Source organism: Giraffa tippelskirchi, chromosome 6 (genome assembly GCF_054371585.1).
Source record: "Giraffa tippelskirchi isolate mGirTip1 chromosome 6, T2T-mGirTip1v1.2.pri, whole genome shotgun sequence".
NCBI lineage: Eukaryota > Metazoa > Chordata > Mammalia > Artiodactyla > Giraffidae > Giraffa > Giraffa tippelskirchi.
In genome coordinates, this window is record NC_137280.1 from 176,453,745 (window position 1) to 176,475,201 (window position 21,457).

At 41.5% G+C, this 21,457-nt stretch overlaps 1 protein-coding gene and 1 long non-coding RNA gene across 3 annotated transcripts in view; one reads left to right on the forward strand and one right to left on the reverse strand.

The window, feature by feature from the left end:
- The window catches only part of LOC145511697 (uncharacterized), a 38,053-nt gene extending 35,263 nt beyond the window's left edge, over nucleotides 1-2,790 (reverse strand). Inside the window, exons 1-3 of the long non-coding RNA XR_014058078.1 lie at nucleotides 2,271-2,790; nucleotides 1,396-1,764; nucleotides 1,079-1,187 (exon numbers count right to left, since the gene is read on the reverse strand). This is a non-coding gene — a long non-coding RNA (uncharacterized LOC145511697). The remainder of the gene's footprint in view (nucleotides 1-1,078; nucleotides 1,188-1,395; nucleotides 1,765-2,270) is intronic.
- Nucleotides 1-21,457, forward strand: part of FER (FER tyrosine kinase) — a 484,930-nt gene that overhangs the window by 10,577 nt on the left and 452,896 nt on the right. For both annotated transcript variants that reach the window (XR_014058072.1, XR_014058074.1), the window contains exon 2: nucleotides 1,691-1,807. The gene's annotated coding sequence lies outside the window, so the exon portion shown is untranslated. The remainder of the gene's footprint in view (nucleotides 1-1,690; nucleotides 1,808-21,457) is intronic.

A 21,457-nucleotide genomic window follows, 5' to 3' on the forward strand; every position in this document is an offset into this window, starting at 1 on the left:
AATCAAGAGAAAAAAAGGTATCGCATATTGTTAAGCAAAAAGGACGATAACAAAAGGTTAAACTTAAGTGTATAAAGAAAGCTGAGCGCGGAAGAATTGATGCTTTTGAACTGTGGTGTTGGAGAAGACTCTTTAGAGTTCCTTGGACTGCAAGGAGATCCAACCAGTCCATTCTAAAGGAGATCAATCCTGGGTGTTCATTGGAAGGACTGATGTTGAAGCTGAAACGCCAGTATTTTGGCCACCTGATGCGAAGAGCTGACTCATTTGAAAAGACCCTGATGCTGGGAAGGATTGGGGGCAGGAGGAGAAGGGGACGACAGAGGATGAGATGGTTAAATGGCATCACCGACCTAATGGACATGAGTTTGGGTAAACTCCAGGAGTCGGTGATAGACAGGGAGGCCTGGCGTGCTGTGGCTCATGGGGTCGCAAAGAGTTGGACACAACTGAGCGGCTGAACTGAAACTTAAGTGTGATTCCATTTTTGTTAAGAAAAAGTGTGATTGTCTGTGTATGTAATGTGTGTGCAGTATATTTACACAGTGCATAAAACTGTCAGCAGTGTTTGGCCCTGAATGATGAAATCATGGATGAATTTTGTTTCCTTCTGCTTTGTTTTACTTTGCTTACCTGGAATTTCTAATTTTTCCTATGGATCATTATATTTCTTGAACAAGAAAAAAAATACAAATTTTGTTTTTTACCAAAGAAAGACTCAGTCTTTTTGTCAGTAGGGAAGTTTAATTAGTGAGTGGAGAATAATACAAACAACTAGCCATAATATAATGTGATAATCGTGTCTTGGACATATTCACTGGATACTGTGGAAAACAAAGAGGGGGAACAGTTAGCTACACTAGCTTATACCACCTAGTATTAACACCCTATAGTATTATGACTATGCCATCTTACGATTAGATCTCTTTTAGTTCACAAACAAAACAGTACATTTTCTAATCATCAACAGAAAAGACCAAAAAAAGCAATGGTTATGAACATAGAGAAGACGCCTAAAGTAGAATTATGGTGCTGTGAGCAGCAATAAGCAAAGGAAATTAAAGAATAAGATACATACACAACATCCAGTCAGGCAAGAAAGTAGACGGTGGGATGAGGTGAGTCAGCCTCCATCCTGGAAGTCTCAGATGGTTCTGGAACTCCTGGCTGGCCTCTGGGGTGGAGGACTAGGAGGTGAAAGGTTCCGGAGTGGGAAAAAAAGGAATCCAGGCACAGTGAACAATATATATGCTAGAGTGGGATAGAATTCTCACACATAAAAAGTGTGCCTCTATTCAATAACTGCAACTATATAGAATAGTATTGTTCTATTGTGCTAGCAAACAGTGGTTACAGGATAAACATATTCTGGAGTTAGGGAAATATTTCAGATACCAGGAATCAGTGTCCTAATAAGAACACAACTGCTTCAATAATGTGCAACGCTTTGAACAGCCTTTAGATTAGGAAATTGAGATCAAGACTAGACTCCAAAAGAAGTCAACATCAACTGAAGCAAACAGTGCAAGATGCAGCAGAGCAAAAGTTGGAATTGAATAGGGTTCTTTCAACAGAGAACGAGGTCAGTGTGCAGGCTGATGGAATTTGACTTTGAAGGCAATGAGAAACCACAGATGATAGGATACTGTTTTCTTCAGCTTTTCAAATACATATTGTTTTGATCCTACAGGAGATGTAAACTGCATGGCGCTCGAGTCTAAGTAAAAACCGATCAGGACCAAAATCAGCTGCCAGCTTCATCGCCTTTTGCCACGGGTAGGGGAAAGACATGAAGAAAAGAGCAAACGTGAGTAAAGCCCACTGCTGGTGCTTTGCAAACCCTTCCAGCGTCAGTCCTTCCGTGTACTCTTCCCTGGGCGTGCAATACTAGCAGAATCTGGCTGATTCTTCCTCATCTTTCAGCTCTCTTCCCCATCTCCACCTCCTTCCCATAGGCATCTCCCTTCTATAAATCGTCAACGCTACAATTAAAATTATGTGTTTGGGGGGTTAATTATTTAGAATCTGTTTCCGTTTCCTCTTTCATATGGAGAAAGGCATGGCAACCCACTCCAGTATTCTTGCCTGGAGAACCTCATGGACAGAGGAGCCTTGTGGGCTACAGTCCACAGGGTCGCAAAGAGTCCGGACACGGCTGAGTGACTAACACACTTCCTCTTTCATATTCCAACCAACCGCTCATCTTCAAATAACCTTCAGAAGCGCGCGGGCCCTGACAGTTTTCCTCACCGAGGGGTGAGTGTTCTCACCTCGCAGCATTGCAGGCGCCTTGCAGTACCGACTGCTGCACAGCACGCCATCTCCAAGCATTTACTGAAAGAAGTGCGTTTCCGCGTTTAGCGGTTAACAATACCAGGCCCGCAGGCAGCGCTCAAGAAATAAACAGCCCTGACTCAAGTCCACATCTATTAGCTCAGTTCTTTCTCACAAAGCCCGCTAAGGAGGGGACCCGGTAGTGAGGGGTCTAGAAAGCTCGGGCAGGCTCAGCACGAGAGGGAGCGCGCCCGGCCCGGGAGCGCGGGGCCTCGGTTACCCCACGCGGGGGCCCACAGGCGCGCCTCCGCCCGCCGGCCCGCCGCAGACAAAGCTCGTCTCCGCGGCTGGAGGAGGCTCGAGGCGGAGGCTGCGGGGGCCTAACAGGCGGAACCCGACTCCTCAGAGGGAGCCGCGCCGGCTGGGCGTCGCCATCCGACGAGAGGACTCGGGGCCGGCGCCCCCGAGCAAAAGACGGCCCGCGTCTTCCAGCACCGGAAGCGGGCGGCGCAGCTCGGGACCCGGGAGACTAGCCCCGGGACCCCGGCCCAGCGCCGGCTGCCCGCGGCGCTCTAGGACGCCGGAGGCACCGCCTCTCTGTGGTTGGGGCCGGGCCGACCCCCCCGGGACAGCCCACTTTCGGGCGTGTGTCGACCCGGGTCGTGCGTGAGACGCAGGCCTGGGGGCTAATGCTCCTGAGAGCGCGCGGGGATAGGAGTTGGAGCAAGGTTGGAAGAGCCGAACGCTCCGGCCAGTGCTCTGCTTCCACGGTCTGGCTGTCTCTGGAAAATCTCTGATTTCTAAAAATCTCAGAGAACAACCGTGGTCAATTTTAGCGCACAATTCCACCTCAATTTGCTGCTTGGGAAAAAAAAAATCCTAGTGTTTATTAGTTTGTCTTTATTACTTTCAAATGACTTCTTGTGCATATCTTTGTTTCTAATTCTATTAAAGAAGCTCCATGTGGAGGAAGCAGATGAAAGGAGCCCCTCACAGCGATAGCCTAAGCACTGGGCAGAGAATGGGATCAGGACACCCCCCCCCCATATAGAACTAACAACGTTCTTTTTTATAAGTACCAAGGAAAGGGGAAAAAAATTATATCATTAGAACCTCAAACATTAAAGATGAGAAGTTCACAGAGCCGAAAGTACTGAAAGCGTGCCTCAGATCCTATTTGAAACTTGGCTTACTCTGTATGAGATTAAAGGGAAAGGGGGAAATGAAGTGGTTGGTATATGTATTTGTAAGTGTAAGCTTCAGTTCAGATCAGCCCCTCCGTCGTGTCCGACTCTTTGTGACCCCAAGAACCGCAGCACGCCAGGCCTCCCTGTCCATCACCAACTCCCGGAGTCCATCCAAACCCATGTCCATTGAGTCGGTGATGCCATCCAACCATCTCATCCTATGTCGTCCCCTTCTCCTCCTGCCCTCAATCTTTCCTAGCATCAGGGTCGTTTCCAATGAGTCAGCTCTTCTCATCAGGTGGCCAAAGTATTGGAGTTTAAGCTTCAGCATCAGTCCTTCCAATGAACACCCAGGACTGATCTCCTTTAGGATGGACTGGTTGGATCTCCTTGCAGTCCAAGGGACTCTCAAGAGTCTTCTCCAACACCACAGTTCGAAAGCATCAATTCTTCGGCACTCAGCTGTCTTTATGGTCCAACTCTCACATCCATACATGACCACTGAAAAAACCATAGCCTTGACTAGACGGATCTTTGTTGGCAAAGTAATGTCTCTGGTTTTTAATATGCTGTCTAGGTCGGTCATAACTTTCCTTCCAAGGAGTAAGCGTCTTTTAATTTCATGGCTTCAGTCACCATCTGCAGTGATTTTGGAGCCCAGAAAAATAAAGTCAGCCACTATTTCCACTGTTTCACCATCTATTTGCCATGAAGTGATGGGACCAGATGCCATGATCTTACTTTTCTGAATGTTGAGCTTTAAGCCAACTTTTTCACTCTCCTCTTTCACTTTCATCAAGAGGCTCTTTAGTTCTTCTTCACTTTCTGCCATAAGGGTGGTGTCATCTGCATATCTGAGGTTGCTGATATTTCTCCCGGCAATCTTGATTCCAGCTTGTGCTTCCTCCAGCCCAGCATTTGTCATGATGTAGTCTGCATATAAGTTAAACAAGTAGGGTGACAATATACAGCCTTGACGTACTCCTTTTCCTATTTGGAACCAGTCTGTTGTTCCACATCCAGTTCTAACTGTTGTTTCCTGACCTGCATACAGTTTTCTCAAGAGGCAGGTCAGGTGGTCTGGTATTCCCATCTCTTTCAGAATTTTCCACAGTTTATTGTGATCCACACAGTCAAAGGCTCTGGCATAGTCAATAAAGCAGAAATAGATGTTTTTCTGGAACTCTCTCACTTTTTCAATGATCCAGTGGATGTTGGCAATTTGATCTCTGGTTCCTCTGCCTTTTCTAAATCCAGCTTGAACATCTGGAAGTATTGCTGAAGCCTGGCTTGGAGAATTTTGAGCATTACTTTACTAGCATGTGAGATGAGTGCAATTGTGTGGTAGTTTTAGCATTCTTTGGCATTGCCTTTCTTTGGGATTGGAATGAAAACTGACCTTTTCCAGTCCTGTGGCCACTGCTGAGTTTTCCAAATTTGCTGGCACACTGAGTGCAGCTCTTTCACAGCATCATCTTTTAGGATTTGAAATAGCTCAGCTGGAATTCCATCACCTCCACTTGGAATCAACATTGGTTGATAAGTGTATGCTTATCAACCAAAAATAAGTCTTCTATGACAGTTTGTTGAAGAAACATGCACCGATTTCTAAATATTCTGCTATTGGAAGCCTTTCTACATCATGAAGGCAGTTTAGAGGATTATAGCAAGATGGTGAGGAGTGACTCCTTTCATACCCTTATTCTTCATTCAAAAGGTTTCTGTCAGTAACCCAGGTCTTTGAAAATAAGCATAATTCCACTTATTTTCACATGAGTACTCTAATAAATACCAATCCAGAAGTCAAATATTTCTTCGTGTTTAGATAGATACAGGTAGATACATTCTTGCCTGGATCAGCAAAAAGGTATAGATTATTTAACTAAAAGAAAAAAATAACAATAAAGTTGTTTCCTTTGACTAGTTAAGAACTCTAAGGAATTCAGTTTCATTTGGAAAATCTTAGAGCTATTTCAGAATACTTACTAATGAGCTTATTGTAGTATCCATTTTAAGAAACTGTCTTAGCAATCTTTTATTTTTAGTGGCTCTCTCTAATAACCTCATTTTATTGCTGTGAGTATAATGATGTTCTGTAGTATATCCAAGAGAGTTTTGATGTTGGAATACACAATGACTCAAGTTTCACTCTAGCAGCTTGAAAGAGTGATAATGAGGTGATCTCTTTTTTTACATTTGTACTCCCCTTCCAGGTGTATAATTTCATTTAAAAGTTGATATTGTCCTTCTACATTTTTTATTGAATAATGAAATGCAAAGCAATGATTGTTCCCCTAAGAACAACTTTAAGTTTTCTGAGAGTTATGATAAGGACTTTGCTGTGAACTCTGAAGGTACCATTTGGGAATTTAACACAATATGCTTCAAAGTCAGATAAAAAGGAAGGTTCTGCATTAAAATGTGTGGGTGAAAATCTATAATCTGGCACTAAATTAGTTGAGACATAGTGGGTGGCAAATAAAATTGCAAGAAGAAAGTGAAGATTCTGATTGCCTGTAGCTTTTATGGGTAGGGGTCAACTCCTGCTTAAATTGTAGGAAGAATGACTCAGACTACAAAGACAAAAGGAAAAGGGATGTTTGAAGATGAGAAGCTCAAGTAAGTAAAATACTAAAAATAACAGTAAGAGTAACTAGCGCTTGTAAAACATTTATTAAATACCAGGAGCCATGATAAACATTTCATGTGTGTAATGCCATTTAATCCTCACAACAACACTGTGAAGTTGGCACTATTGCTGTCCTCATTGTGACAAGTGAGAGAATAAGATTTAGGTAAATAATTTATCTAAGGCCACAAAGCTGGGAAATCATGGAACAGGTTCTCAAACCTAGGTTTATTGTGCTTTTAGAGCAATAAAGAGATTTTTTTTTTAAAGTTTATTTTGTGTTGGGTTATAGCTGATTAACAAACAATGTTGTGATAGTTTGACAGTGAAGGGACTCAGCTATACATATACATGTATCCATTCTCCCCGCAAACTCTCCTCCTATCCAGGCTGCCACGTAACATGGAGCAGAGTTCCATGTGTATACAGAAGGTCATTGTTGGTTATACACTTTAAATAAGGCAATATGTACATGTCCATCTCAAACTCTCTGACTGTTCCTTTCCTCTAAACTACAACCCCCGACCAGCAACCATAAGCTCGTTCTTGAAGGCTGTGAGTCTCTTCCTGTTTGTTAATTTCTTTTTAGACTCCACATTTAAGGGATGTCATAAGATATTTCTCCTTCTCTGACTTACTTCACTCAATATGACACTCTAGATCCATCCGTATTGCTGAAAATGGCATTATTTCACTCTTTTTCATGGCTGAGTAATATTCCATTGTAGATATGTACCACTTCTTCTTTATCCATTACCCTATTGATGGACATTTAGATTGCTTACATGTCTTGGCTATTGTAAACAGTGCTACTATGAACACTGCAGTGCATATATCTTTACAGATCATGTTTTTCTCCAGATATATGCCCAGGAATAGAACTAACACCCAAAAAAGGTGTCCTTTTCATTATAGGGGACTGGAATGCAAAAGTAGAAAGTCAGGAAACACCTGGTGTAACAGGCAAATTTGGCCTTGGAGAACAGAATGAAGCAGGACAAAGGCTAATAGAGTTTTGCCAAGAGAACGCACTGGTCATAGCAAACACCCTCTTTCAACAACACAAGAGAAGACTCTACACGTGGACATCACCAGATGGTCAACACCAAAATCAGATTGATTATATTCTTTGCAGCCACAAATGGAGAAGCTCTATACAGTCAGCAAAAACAAGACCGGGAGCAGACTGTGGCTCAGATCATGAACTGCTTATTGCCAAATTCAGACTTAAATTGAAGAAAGTAGGGAAAACCACTAGTCCATTGAGGTATGATCTAGATCAAATCCCTTATGAGTATACAGTAGATGTGACAAATAGATTTAAGGTACTAGATCTGATAGACAGAGTGCCTGATGAACTATGGACAGAGGTTCGTGACATTGTACAGGAGACAGGGATCAAGAAAATTCCCATGGAAAAGAAATGCAAAAAAGCAAAATGGCTGTCTGAGGAGGCCTTACAGATAGCTGGGAAGAGAAGAGAAGCAAAAAGCAAAGGAGAAAAGGAAAGATATTCCCATCTGAATGCAGAGTTCCAAAGAATAGCAAGGAGAGATAAGAAAGCCTTCCTCAGAGATCAGTGCAAAGAAATAGAGGAAAACAACAGATTGGGAAAGACTAGAGATCTCTTCAAGAAAATTAGAGATACCAAAGGAACATATCATGCAAAGATAGGCTCGATAAAGGACAGAAATGGTATGGACCTAACAGAAGCAGAAGATATTAAGAAGAGGTGGCAAGAATACACAGAAGAACTGTACAAAAAAGATCTTCACGACCCAGATAATCACGATGGTGTGATCACTCACCTAGAGCCAGACATCCTGGAATGTGAAGTCAAGTGGGCCTTAGAAAGCATCACTACGAACAAAGCTAGTGGAGGTGATGGAATTCCAGTTGAGCTATTTCAAATCCTGAAAGATGATGCTGTGAAAGTGCTGCACTCGATATGCCAGCAAATTTGGAAAACTCAGCAGTGGCCACAGGACTGGAAAAGGTCAGTTTTCATTCCAATCCCAAAGAAAGGCAATGCCAAAGAATGCTCAAACTACCGCACAGTTGCACTCATCTCACATGCTAGTAAAGAAATGCCCAAAATTCTCCAAGCCAGGCTTCAGCAATATGTGAACCATGAACTTCCAGATGTTCAAGCTGGTTTTAGAAAAGGCAGAGGAACCAGAGATCAAATTGCCAACATCTGCTGGATCATCAAAAAAGCAAGAGAGTACCAGAAAAACATCTATTTCTGCTTTATTGACTATGCCAGAGCCTTTGACTGTGTGGATCACAATAAACTGTGGAAAATTCTGAAAGAGATGGGAATACCAGACCATCTGACCTGTCTCTTGAGAAACCTGTATGCAGGTCAGGAATCAACAGTTAGAACTGGACATGCAACAACAGACTGGTTCCGAATAGGAAAAGGAGTATGTCAAGGCTGTATATTGTCACCCTGCTTATTTAACTTATATGCAGAGTACATCATGAGAAATGCTGGGCTTGAGGAAACACAAGCTGGAATCAAGATTGCCAGGAGAAGTATCAATAACCTCAGATATGCAGATGACACCACCCTTATGGCTGAAAGTAAAGAAGAACTAAAGAGCCTCTTGATGAAGGTGAAAGAGGAGAGTGAAAAAGTTGGCTTAAAGCTCAACGTTAAAAAAATTAAGATCATGGCATCTGGTCCCGTCACTTCATGGGAAATAGATGGGGAAACAGTGTCAGACTTTATTTTTTGGGGCTCCAAAATCACTGCTGATGGTGATTGCAGCCATGAAATTAAAAGGCGCTTACTTCTTGGAAGGAAGGTTATGGCCAACCTAGATAGCTTATTTAAAAGCAGAGACATTACTTTGCCAACAAATGTCCGTCTAGTCAAGGTATGGTTTTTCCAGTGGTCATGTATGGATGTGAGAGTTGGACGGTGAAGAAAGCTGGGCGCTGCAGAATTGATGCTTTTGAACTGTGGTGTTGGAGAAGACTCTTGAGAGTCCCTTGGACTGCAAGGAGATCCAATCAATCCATCCTAAAGGAGATCAATCCTGGGTGTTCATTGGAAGGACTGATGTTGAAGCCGAAACTCCAATACTTTGGCCACCTCATGCGAAGAGTTGACTCATTGGAAAAGACCCTAATGCTGGGTAGGATTGGGGGCAGGAGGAGAAGGGGACAACATAGGATGACATGGTTGGATGGCATCACCAACTCGATGGACATGGGTTTGGGTGGACTCTGGGAGTTGGTGATGGACAGAGAGGCCTGGCGTGCCGCAATTCATGGGGTCGCAAAGAGTCGGACACGACTCAGTGACTGAATTGAACTGATGGTTTCCCTGATGGCTCAGATGGCAAAGAATCTACCTGCAATGCAGGACACCCAGGTGCGATCTGTGGATTGAGAGGATTCCCTGGAAAAGGGAATGGCTACCTACTCCACTATTCTTGCCTGCAGAATCCCATAGACAGAGAAGCCTAGCAGGCTAGGGGTCTCAAAGAGTTAGACACAACTGAGGGACTAATTTACCTATCATGCCCAGAAGTGGGATTGCAGGGTCATATGGTAGCCTTATTTTTAGTTTTTTAGGCAACCTCCATACTCTTCTCCATAGTAGGTGTACCCATTTACATTCCTACCAACAGTGTAGGAGGGTTTGCTTCTCTCAACACCTTCTCCAGCATTTATTGTTTGTGGAATTTTTGATGATAGCCATTCTGGCTGGTGTAAGGTGATAACTTATTGTAGCTTTGATTTGCATTTCTCTAATAATTAGTGATGTTAAACATCTTTTCATGTTCCTATTTGCCATCCACATATCTTTTTTGGAGAACTGTCTATTTAGGTCTTCTGCCCATTTTTTTAGTGTGGGTCATTTGTTTTGATGCTGTTAAATGTCATGAGCTATTTGTAAGTTTTGGAGACTAATCCCTTATTGGGCTTCCCTGGTAGCTCAGCTGGTAAAGAGTCTGCCTGAATGCAGGAGACCCCAGTTTGATTCCTGGGTCGGGAAGATCCCCGGGAGGAGGGCATGGCAACCTGCTCCAGTATTCCTGCCTGGAGAATCCCCATGGACAGAGGAGACAGGTGCTCTACAGCCCATGGGGTCACAAAGAGTCAGATATGACTGAGCAACTAATACACACACATGTGTTTTCCTCAAGGAGTTTTATAGTGTTCAGTCTCACATTTAGCTCTTTAATCCACTTTGAGCTTATTTTTGTGTATGGGGTGAAAGAATGATCTAATTTAATTTTTTGTTTTTTACTTGTATCTATCCAGTTTTTCCAACACCACTTATTAAAGAGACTGTCTCTTCAACATTGTGTAATCTTGCCTCCTTTGTCATGGATTAATTTACCATGGGTGTGTGGGCTTATTTCTTGGTTTTCTATCCTGTTCCATTGGTCAATATTTCTATTTTTGTGCCAATACCATACTCTTTTGATCACTGTAGCTTTGTAGTATAGTCTGAAGTCAGGAAACCTGATTTCTCCAGCTCCATTTTTTCTTTATCAAGATTGCTTTGGCTATTCAGGGTCTTTTGTGGCTCCATACAAATTTTGAGAACTTTTTGTTCTAGTTCTATGAGAAATGCCATTGGTAATTTGATAGAGATTGCATTGAATTTGTAGACTACCTAATAGTTAGCAGTATAGTTATTCTGACAATACTGATTCTTCCAGCCCATGAACATGGTATATATTTCCACCTGATTATGACTTCTTCGATTTCCTTCATCAGCATCTTATACTTTTCAGAGTACAGGTCTTTTGTCCCCTTAGGTAGGTTTATTCCTAGGTATTTTATTTAAAGAGATTTTCACATCAGCTATGCTATTGAAAAATAGCACGCTATTTAAAAATCTAATATCCCCTACTATTTTGTCATTTTGCTTGGATGTTGATCATCCTTCTTTCCTCTCGAAATCACTCCCCCACTTCTAAATCAATAGATGTAACTGGCAAAGCAGTGTAGATAACTCACACCCCCACTTCTGAATCAATAGACATGACTGGCAAAGCAGCATAGAGAACAGTTAAATGGATCTTGCATTAGATCATCTGGATTCAAATCACAATATCTACACTGACAAGTTGTGAGACTACAAATCATATATTTAACTCTCTTTTCTTCTTCTTGTGTTAGCCTCTGCAAACAAATGTCTAAGCATATAACAAATTTCTATTGGAACCCAGTACTGCATATGAAAACATTCTCTAACAAGAACCTTATGATTATACAGTGGAAGTGACAAATAGATTCAAGGGATTAGATCTCACAGACAGAGTGCCTGAAGAACTATGGATGGAGGTTCATAACATTATACAGGAGGCAGCAATAAAAACCATCCCCAAGAAAAAGGAATGCAAAATGGTTGTCTGAGGAGGTCTTACAAATGGCTGAGAAAATAAGAGAAGCAAAAGAAAAAAGGAGAAAAGGAAAAATACACCCATCTGAATGCAGAGTTCCAAGGAATAGCAAGGAGAGATAAGAAAGCCTTTTAAGTGAACAATGCAAAGATGTAGAGTAAAATAATAGAATGGGAAAGACTAGCGATCTCTTCAAGAAAATTACAGATACCAAGGAAACATTTCATGTAAAGTTGGGCACAATAAAGGACAGAAAGAGTATGGACCTAACAGAAGCAGAAGAGATTAAGAAGTGGCAAGAATACACAGAAGAACTATACAAAAAAGATCTTCAGTAGCTGGATAGCCATGATGGTGTGATCAGTCACCTAGAGCCAGACATCCTGGAATTCAAAGTCAAGGGGGCCTTAGGAAGCATCACTACAAACAAAGCTAGTGGGGGTGATAGAATTCCAGCTCAGCTATTTGAAATCCTAAAAGATGATGCTGTGAAAGTGCTGCACTCAATATGCCAGCAAATTTGGAAAACTCATCAGTGGCCACAGGACTGGAAAAGTTCAGTTTTCATTCCAATCTCAAAGAAGGACAGTACCAAAGGATGTTCATAGTGCTGTACAATTGCACTCATTTCACATACTAGCAAGGTAATGCTCAAAATCTTTCAAGCTAGGCTTCAGCAGTATGTGAACAGCAGTATGAGAACTTCCAGATGTTCAAGCTGGATTTAGAAAAGGCAGAGGAACCAGAGATCAAATTGCCAACATCCGCTGGATCATCGAAAAAGCAAGAGAGTTCCAGAAAAACATCTATTTCTGCTTGATTGACTTCACTAAAACCTTTGACTGTGTGGATCACCACAAACTGGAAAATTCTGAAAGAGATGGGAATACCAGACCACCTGACCTGCCTCCTGAGAAATCTGTATGCAGGTCAGGAAGCAACAGTTAGAACTGGATGTGGAACAACAGACTGGTTCCGAATAGGAAAAGGAGTATGTCAAGGCTGTATATTGTCACCCTGCTTATTTAACTTCTATGCAGAGTACATCATGCAAAATGTCAGACTGGATGAAGCACAAGCTGGAATCAAGATTGCCAGGAGAAATATCGATAACCTCAGATATGCAGATGACACCACCCTTATGGCAGAAATTGAAGAGGAACTAAAATGCCTCTTGATGAAGGTAAAAAAGGAGAGTGAAAAAGCTGGCTTAAAACTCAACATTCAAAAAATGAAGATCATGGCATCTGGTCCCATCACTTCACGGCAAATAGATGGGGAAAGAAGGGAAACAGTGTCAGACTTTATTTTGGGGGGCTCCAAAATCACTGCAGATGGTGACTGCAGCTGTGAAATTAAGAGACGCTTGCTCTTTGGATGGAAAGCTATGACAAACCCAGACAGTGTATTAAAAAGCAGAGAGTTTACTTTGCTGACAAAGGTCCGTCTAGTCAAGGCTATGCTTTTTCCAGTAGTCTTGTATTGATGTGAGAGCTGGACAGTAAAAAAGGTTGAGCACTGAAGAACTGATGCTTTTGAACTGTGGTGCTGGAGAAGGCTCTTGAGAGTCCCTTGGACTGCAAGGAGATCCACCCAGTCAATCCTGAAGGAGTCAACCCTGAATATTTATTGGAAGGACTGATGCTGAAGCTGAAGCTCCGATACTTTGGACTCCTGATGTGAAGAGCCAACTCACTGGAAAAGACCCCGATGCTGGAAAGATTGAAGGCAGGAGGAGAAGGGAATGACGGAGGACAAGATGATTGTATGGCATCACCGACTCAATGGACATGCGTTTGAGCAAACTCAGGGAAATAGTAGACAGGGAAGCCTGGTGTGCTGCAGTCCATGGGGTCACAAAGAGTTGGACTGAGTGACTGAACAACAGCATTTGATATTCAGAGGCCCTGCTGAGAGAAGAAAACAGTACAACCTTCACCTCCAGGCCCCTTTGGGCTTGTGAATAGTTCACTCAGGGTTGGGGAAGAGGAGATGAAGTATAAATTTATCAGTGAGTAAATGCAATTTATAACTGCTACAAGAAAAACAATTTCTGTGTATTTTATGCCACTGGTAATGGACTAAGTATTAAAGACTTCTTACTAAATTTGGACATTGATTAATATCATTAGATAGGCAACAAAACCTCAGGCTCACTCTGCAAGGAAAGGATTATTTTAAGAATGCCTTTTTATATCAATCAAACCGTGCTCATTAAAGCAGGGAAAAAATGTTAAAGGTGCTAAAATAAAAGGCTTTTTTCCCCACCTTTCTTCTGCAGCCTCTTTTTCTTTCTCTGTCTCTATTGAGATACTAGATAGAATCTTTAATTTTAAATTATTTTACCATTCATCTTTCTATGCTGTGTTAGCAATTTTAAATGCAAACATAAGAGCATTTAACTTATATAATCACCAAAAACTACAGAATTCATATTAAACAGTTCATATATGAGTGTGTATTTCATTCTTACCAGAACAGTGTAAACTACACAAAACTAACTCAGTTTTTTTTTTCTAACTCGGGTTTTAAAAGTGCACTTTTTGATGTTTGCACACCTATCAGCTCTCTCTAGTTTTAGCTCACTAACGAGTAAGAAAGGACAAAAAAGGGAATATGTCCTCATTTTATGTCGTCGGTTCTCACATGTCACGTGTCCTCGTAGGTCATCATTTTTATGTGAGCAGTTGGCCAATCGGAGGGGGCAGTGGCACCCTACTCCAGTCCTCTTGCCTGGAGAATCCCATGGACGGAGGAGCCTGGTAGGCTACCATCCATGGGGTGGCTAAGAGTCGGACACGACTAAAGCGACTTAGCAGCAGGAGCAGTTGGCCAATACAGGCAGGAACACAAATAAAGCATATGGTAGGATTCCTTACAGGTTCACGTTTCTAAGGATGCCGTTGCCTTCTTTCTGCATTTGAAGCAAGTTCTATTTGGATGCAAAGCTTGGCCTCTCCGGGTTGTCGGTGTCCCTGGTAACCCAGTCCTAGATGTAACACACTGGCCTTGTGCACACTTTGGGCGGGCTGAGCTCGCATGCACTGTGGGTCCCCAGGAAGGCGGTGCCCCGGAGGCACTGGGCGTACTACTGAGGACAGTGGCAGGGAACAGTGCAAACACATATCGTGGGTATCTTCTCCGTTCACATGCACATTCCGTTGTTCCTTCAGACTAGACTTACAAAGCACAAGTTCAAAGATAAAATTACCAAGCATTCCAAGACTGCCACAAGGGAGCGTTAAATGAAGGACAGGGCCTCCTGAGTGGGGCACCTGTGCCAGGATTCACCGGTGCTCGCTTTGCTGGATGGGCCCACCCTTCCCTTAATGACTACATATTTGGAAAGCCCTGTTTATCCTAAGCCTCTGGTCTTAAAATATTTGGGGGATATATCAATGCTACGTACTTTCCTGGATTCCTAGGATAGTGCTGCCTGGGATACTAATTTATTATGGGCTCCTTGTTTGGTTCATAGCACTAATTCTAGGCCTAGCAAAGAGGCTGCATTTAAATTTACCAAATCATGACCTTTTGACAAGTTCACTTAGGCTAAATGGTCTCTAGAAGAGACCAAAGCTTCTGATTTTTAAACAAAATAATAATACAGTAGTATATTTGGCGAAAACCAAAACTGAAGGGAATTGCTATTTCAACAAAATAGATAAAATATAAAACTTAGAGTTTTCCCATTTTCTTAACTTTCTATAACTATATACTTAGACAAATACATATTCACGAATCCATATAAGACTATATATACTTACAGAATATACTTTGCCAGACCTGCCCTCGTTAGATATAACCTCCCTAAGGCTAATATATAATGTGACCAATTTGAAATCTGTAAGGTGATGCCATCCATCCAGAGTACTGTTATTTCAGTCAATAAAGTTTCATTTCATTCCATTGGAACATATTGCAGTATATCAAGTGTCTGGCAAACGCATTTAGGTTTTCAGCTTAAAAAGAGACCAGAATATAGGAGTGTATTTATTAGTGTATATGGTTTTACAGAAAAGTAATAATGGCTGAGAAATGTTCATCCATTCATCCCCTAGTGGTCCAGACATATGAATTCTAGTTCATCTGGTCTTTGAATTTTTCACAGAGATAAGATTTGAGTTGAGCCTGAAAGAATGAAAAGCATGTCTTTAAAATCAGAGCATCACATGCTGCCTACACGCCCTTCATCAGACGTGTGATCTGAGGATACTTTCTGTGGCTTGTCTTCTCCCTCTCCTGCCCTCGCTTTCATAGATCAATTGTTTCCTAATTTTAATCAAGCCCAACTTACCAATATTTTCCTTCCACGTTAGTGCTTTTGGTGTTTTATTGAAGCACTCTTCTTAACTGAAGATCACAAAGATTTTCTCCTGCTTTTTTTTTTCCATTTTATATTTAGGTCTTTGGTTCATTTTGAGTTATTTTATTGTGTAAGGGGAGAGATATGGGTAAAAAAAACAAGCCACCAGAAAATCTTTTGCAGGTCAGTGTCCGAGAGTTACAGCATTACTTGTTGAAAAGACAATTCCTCTCTCTACTGAATTGTCTTTGCATGTTTGCCAGTAGTCAACTAGTCATATTTACATGGGTATATTTTTGGTTTCTTTATCCATTCCATTGATCTGTATATCTATGTTTTCAGATACCTCACTCTCTTGCTTATAACAAGTCTTACAATCAGATCATAATAGTCCTTTGACTTTGTTCTTTCTTTTCAAAACAACAATCCAGTTTCAAATGGGCAAAAGCTTTGAACAGATATTTCACCAAAGAAGATATGTGGATGGCAAATAAGCACATGAAAAGATGCTCAACATTACTAGTCCATAGGGAAATATAAATTAAATCCACAACAAGATACCACTATACACCTATCAGAATGAGAAAACAAATCACTAATCCTCATCCCCCTCCTCAAAAAAAGACTTGACAATACCAAGTGTGGGTGAAAGTGAGGAAACAGCGGAGCTGTCCTGCATCACCGGTGGGAATGTAAAACCACGTGGCCGGATCGGGAAGAGTTTGGCGGTTTCCTAGAAAGGCGCCCGGAGCACGCGGCGCGGCGGTCTCACTCTCATGTATTTTTCCAAGCGAAATAAGCCTTTGTGTTCACACTGTAAAACCTCTGTGTGAATGTTTATGGTAACTTTTTCCATAATAGCTGAAAATTGCAAGACAAAACCCAAATGTCCCTCAGCTGGGAAACTGATGAACAATGACATACTACGCTGCAATAAAATGGAGAAAGCTACTAACGCATGCTGTAACATAGATGAGTCTCAAATGCATTATTCTAAGTGGAGATGTCAGACTCAATGCTGCATATTCTTAGGCTGCATTTCTATGACATTTCGGAAAAGGCAAAACTATAGAGATGAAGAACAGATCAGGGGCTGTGTGAGGGTAGGATTGACTACAAAGGGGTAACATAAAGAGGCTCTGTGTGATGTGGGTGGGTGGTTGGGTGTGGGTGTGAGGGCAGGAGAGGTTTGGAACTGCTCTGCGTCTTGATAGTGGTTCCATGGCTATGCAATGCTCGATTTTGCATAGCCATGGTACACCAAAACAGTGACTATTACTGTATATAAATTAAAAATAAAGTAAACTACATGTGGAGTCATAACCTATTCCATCGGTGAAGGTGAATGGGGAGAATTAACGGTGAGGTGGGAAGGAAGTGTGGATAGTCAAATTGCTTGTGGATTTGCCAAGGCTGAAGTCGAGCTTAGGAAACTAGATTTGCTTGCAAGCGAAAGCATATGATTGTGAAAACATCAAAATGAAAAGGATGGTTAGGTGGCTTACTCTTTTGACAATGTGTATGGAGAACCCTAGGGAAGCAGACAAAGAAATCAATTAAGAACTGATAAGGACTCCCCAAGGGTAAAAGAAGACTTATATCTGAAAAGGAATTTATTTATTGAAAATTCATTCATTTACTCTATCTCAATTACCATAAGAATCAGTGAAGATAGAATTACTATGTGCAATTAATAGGTATAGGAATGCAGTCTCAGAATGGCTAAGGATTTTGTTTAAGTTCATAGTATACTGTGAAGTATAGATCCGAAGCTAAGACCCGAATCTTGGCTGTTTGATTCTTTCCAGTTCTCTTTGTTTTCTCACATTTTCTTCATTCCCTTCCTAGCCTTATCTCTTTAGATGGTCTGCAGGTTTTCTTGCTTACTGTCTGTATCTCCGACTTGCATTCAGGTGAAGAGGCTTGTCCCTGCAGTTTCCTGTCGTATTCTCAGAGCTTCTCACGGTGTTTGACATGCCATAGGTGCTCAGGATATATCCGAGTGAATAACCATCCAAGTTAGAAACCAGATTATGAAGGCATGATTCCTTTAACCATGTCTGCTACATGCAGTGATAGAGACAGGTGTTCCTTGCCCTGTGCTTTATCCTGAAAGTGTTTCTCCCTCAGTCGTGCCCGACTCTTTGTGACCCCATGGACTGTAGCCCACAAGGCTCCTCCGTCCATGGGATTCTCCAGGCAGGAATACTGGAGTGAGCTGCCATTCCCTTCTCCGGGGGATCTTCCGACCCAGGAATTGAACCCGAGTCTCCCGCATTACAGGCAGATTCTTTACCATCTGAGCTACCAGCTCTTCATTCTAGTTGTTCTTAAATCTGCCTGGCTGTGTGACAGAGTCACCGACATGTTCTTCTTAATGTTTATGTTTATCAAAGCAATGCAAGTGAAACGATGGCCCAAGATTCCTAACATAAAGGAGCCTCTACCCCTAACCATTGTCCCTCTCCAGTCCCATCCTCAGCCCCATACTTGAACTCTACTTCTTCACACTGGACTTTACCCATGCAAGCGTGAGGCAGACTTTCAATACTCTGTCTTGATTTTTCAGAATTAGCAAATATATGCTGACTTCCTACTATTAAAGAAGAAGATTTAGTTCTCTCAAATTATTTCCACTCAAGAGTTTCCTTCACTCTATTCCTACAGTATTGCAAGAATTACAGTATTGTAATTTTTTCTTAAATCAACATTTAATGTTTAGAGTAGGATGATTATGTAATTATCTTTTTAGGCTGAGTTACATGTACACTATGGTTACATTTTTTAATGTAAAGTTTTTTTTAATAGTTATATTCCTGTGGCTCATAATTGCTTCATATCTTATATGCCTACTCTTTAAGTCATCTCCAAATTGTGTCATAATGCTAATACATCTCTTCTAGTAGTAAAATGCATCAAGTTATCTACTGATCCTGTTATTGTTTTCATTTTTTGGAGACATCAGTTCTCGAGACTTCCATTCTCTTGCCTCAGTCTATACTGGCTGCTTTTTAGGTCTCTCATATAGTTATTATCCTGGAAACTTCCTTCATCATCATTCTGGGAATTTTCTTTTCCTTTCTCCAGTATTGATCCATGTCTTCATCTCTCTTTTTTAGTCCCTTTTTTTGGTGAAAAACATTTTCAAGTGTCTTCCTAATAAAACGTTCCTTTCGAGGAAAACTTTCTGAGATCTTACATATCTGAGGATGCCTTTATTATGCTGTTAGACTTGATTGATGGTTGAGTTTATAGGAAATTGTAAATTCTAAGTAATAGCCCTTTGGAATCTGAAGAGATTGCTCTATTTTCTTCTAGCTTCCAGTTTTACTGTTGAAAAGCCCAATGTCACCCTCTATTATCATGTCTGATCTTTTGTCTGCAATCTGTTTGTTATTCTATTTGAAGCATTTAGGGAATTCTCTTTATCTCTGCTGTTATGATATTTTAGGATTAAGTGCTTTTCTGTGAATCTTTTTCATTTATTTTTCAGGCACTCACTAGATCCATTTCACTTTGGAAACATGCTTCTTTTAGTTCTGGGGAAATGCTTTTCTTTGATAGTCCCACACATCCTCCACCCTCCCCCCCTTCTCTTTTTGCAACCGCTATAGTTTACCTGTACAACTTCCTGTATTGATCCTGAATTTTCTTTTATCTCATATTTTTCAAATGTCTTTTTGCTTTTCTCTTGAAACTTCTCAACTTCATTTTATCATTTACTACCAAATTAAGGCTTTTTATTTTTTTAATTTCCAAAAGTTCATTTCTTTCCTCTGAATATTTCTTTTTTAAAGAGCATCCTCTTATTCATGGAATTTCTTTCTTCAATGGTATTGCTCATAGTTCTGAAATGTTCTTCTGCTCTTACCTTTGGTTTTGTTCAACTCTTCCTCACCTCTTCTGGTAATTTTTTTTTGTTTTAGTGTCTGATTTTCATGACTGTGGTTTCCTCAAAAGTGTGGTAATTCCCAACGTCTCCTCATATTTAAGAGTGAGAGAAGTTAATCGTGTTACTGGAACTTGTGGATTGACAGACTTCACTTTTGATGTGATTAGGCAATGAATCTGAATGTTGGAAGATTCTCCCCTCCCTAAAGTATGCGTAAAAGTATTTTTCCATGGACAAGTCAGTTTCCCTAGAAAGTGCTGACTTAAAAAACAAAACAGCCAGCTACATTACCAGCAAAATAAGTTTATTTGGGAATAGTTGTCGTGGTGGTTTAGCTGCTAAGTCAAGTTCGACTTCTGCAATCCCATGGACTCTAGCCCTCTGAGGAGGCTCCTCTGTCCATGGGATTTCCCAGGTGAGAATACCGTACTGCGTTGCCGTTCCCTTGTCCAGGGCATCTTCCCAACCCAGAGATTTAACCCGAGTCTCCTGGTTGCAGGCAGATTCCTTACCACTGAGCCACCTAGGAAGCACCTATTTGGGAATAGTGGATGAGTGCTCAATTGCTCAGTCACTTTCGACTCTTCTGCAACCCATGGACTGCAGCATGCCAGGCTTCCCTCTCCGTCACTGTCTCCCAGCGTTTGCTCATATTAATGTCCACTGAGTCGGTGATGCTATCCGCCCATCTCATTCTCTGCTGCCTGCTTCCCCTTTTGCCTTCAATCTTTCCCAGCATCAGAGTTTTTTCCAATGAGTTGGCTCTTTGCATCAGATGCTCAAAGTATTGGAGCTTCAGCTTCAGCATCAGTCCTTCCAATGAATATCCAGTGTTGATTTCCTTTGGGATTGGCTGGCTTGATCTCCTTGCAGTCCAAAGGACTCTCAACAGTCTCCTCCAACACCACAATTGAAAAGCATCAATTCTTCGGCACTCAGACTTCTTCATGGTCCAGTTCTCACAGCATGCATGACTGCTGGAAAAACCCTAGCTTTGACTATATGGACCTTTGTCAACAAAATGATGTCTCTGCTTTTTAATATGCCGTCTAGGTTTGTCATAGCTTTCCTTCCAAGGAGCAAGTGTTTTTTAATTTCATGGCTGCAGTCACCATCTGCAGTGATTTTTGAGCCCAAGGGGAAAAAATCTCATTGCTTCCACTTTTTCCCCTTCTATTTGTCATGAAGTAATGGGATCAGATACCAGGATCTTTGTTTTTTTTTTTTTTTTTACTGTTGAGTTTCAAGCCAGCTTTTTCACTTTCCTCTTTCATCCTCATCAAGAGGCTCTTTAGTTCTTCTCACTTTCTGCCATAAGGGTGGTGTCACCCGCATATCTGAGGTTATTGATATTTCTCCTGGCAATCTAGATTCCAGCTTGTGATTCATCCAGCCTGGCATTTCACATGATGTACTCTGCATATAAGTTAAATAAGCAGGGTGACAAAATACAGCCTTGACATACTCCTTTCCCGATTTGGAACCAGTCCGTTGAACCAGTCTGTCTGGTTCTAGCTGTTTCCTCTTGACCTGCATACAGTTTTCTCAGGAGGCAGGTAAGGTAGTCTGGTATTCCCATCCCCTTAAGAATTTTCCACAGTTTCTTGTGATCTACACAGTCAAAGGCTTTAGCATAGTCAATGAAGCAGAAGTAGATGTTTTTCTGAAACTCCCTTACTGTCTCCATGATCCAACAAATATTGGCAATTTGATCTCTGCTTTCTCTGCCTCTTTGAAACCCAGCTTGTATGTCTAGAAGTTCTCGGTTCACATACTGCTGAACTCTGCCAGAAGGATTTT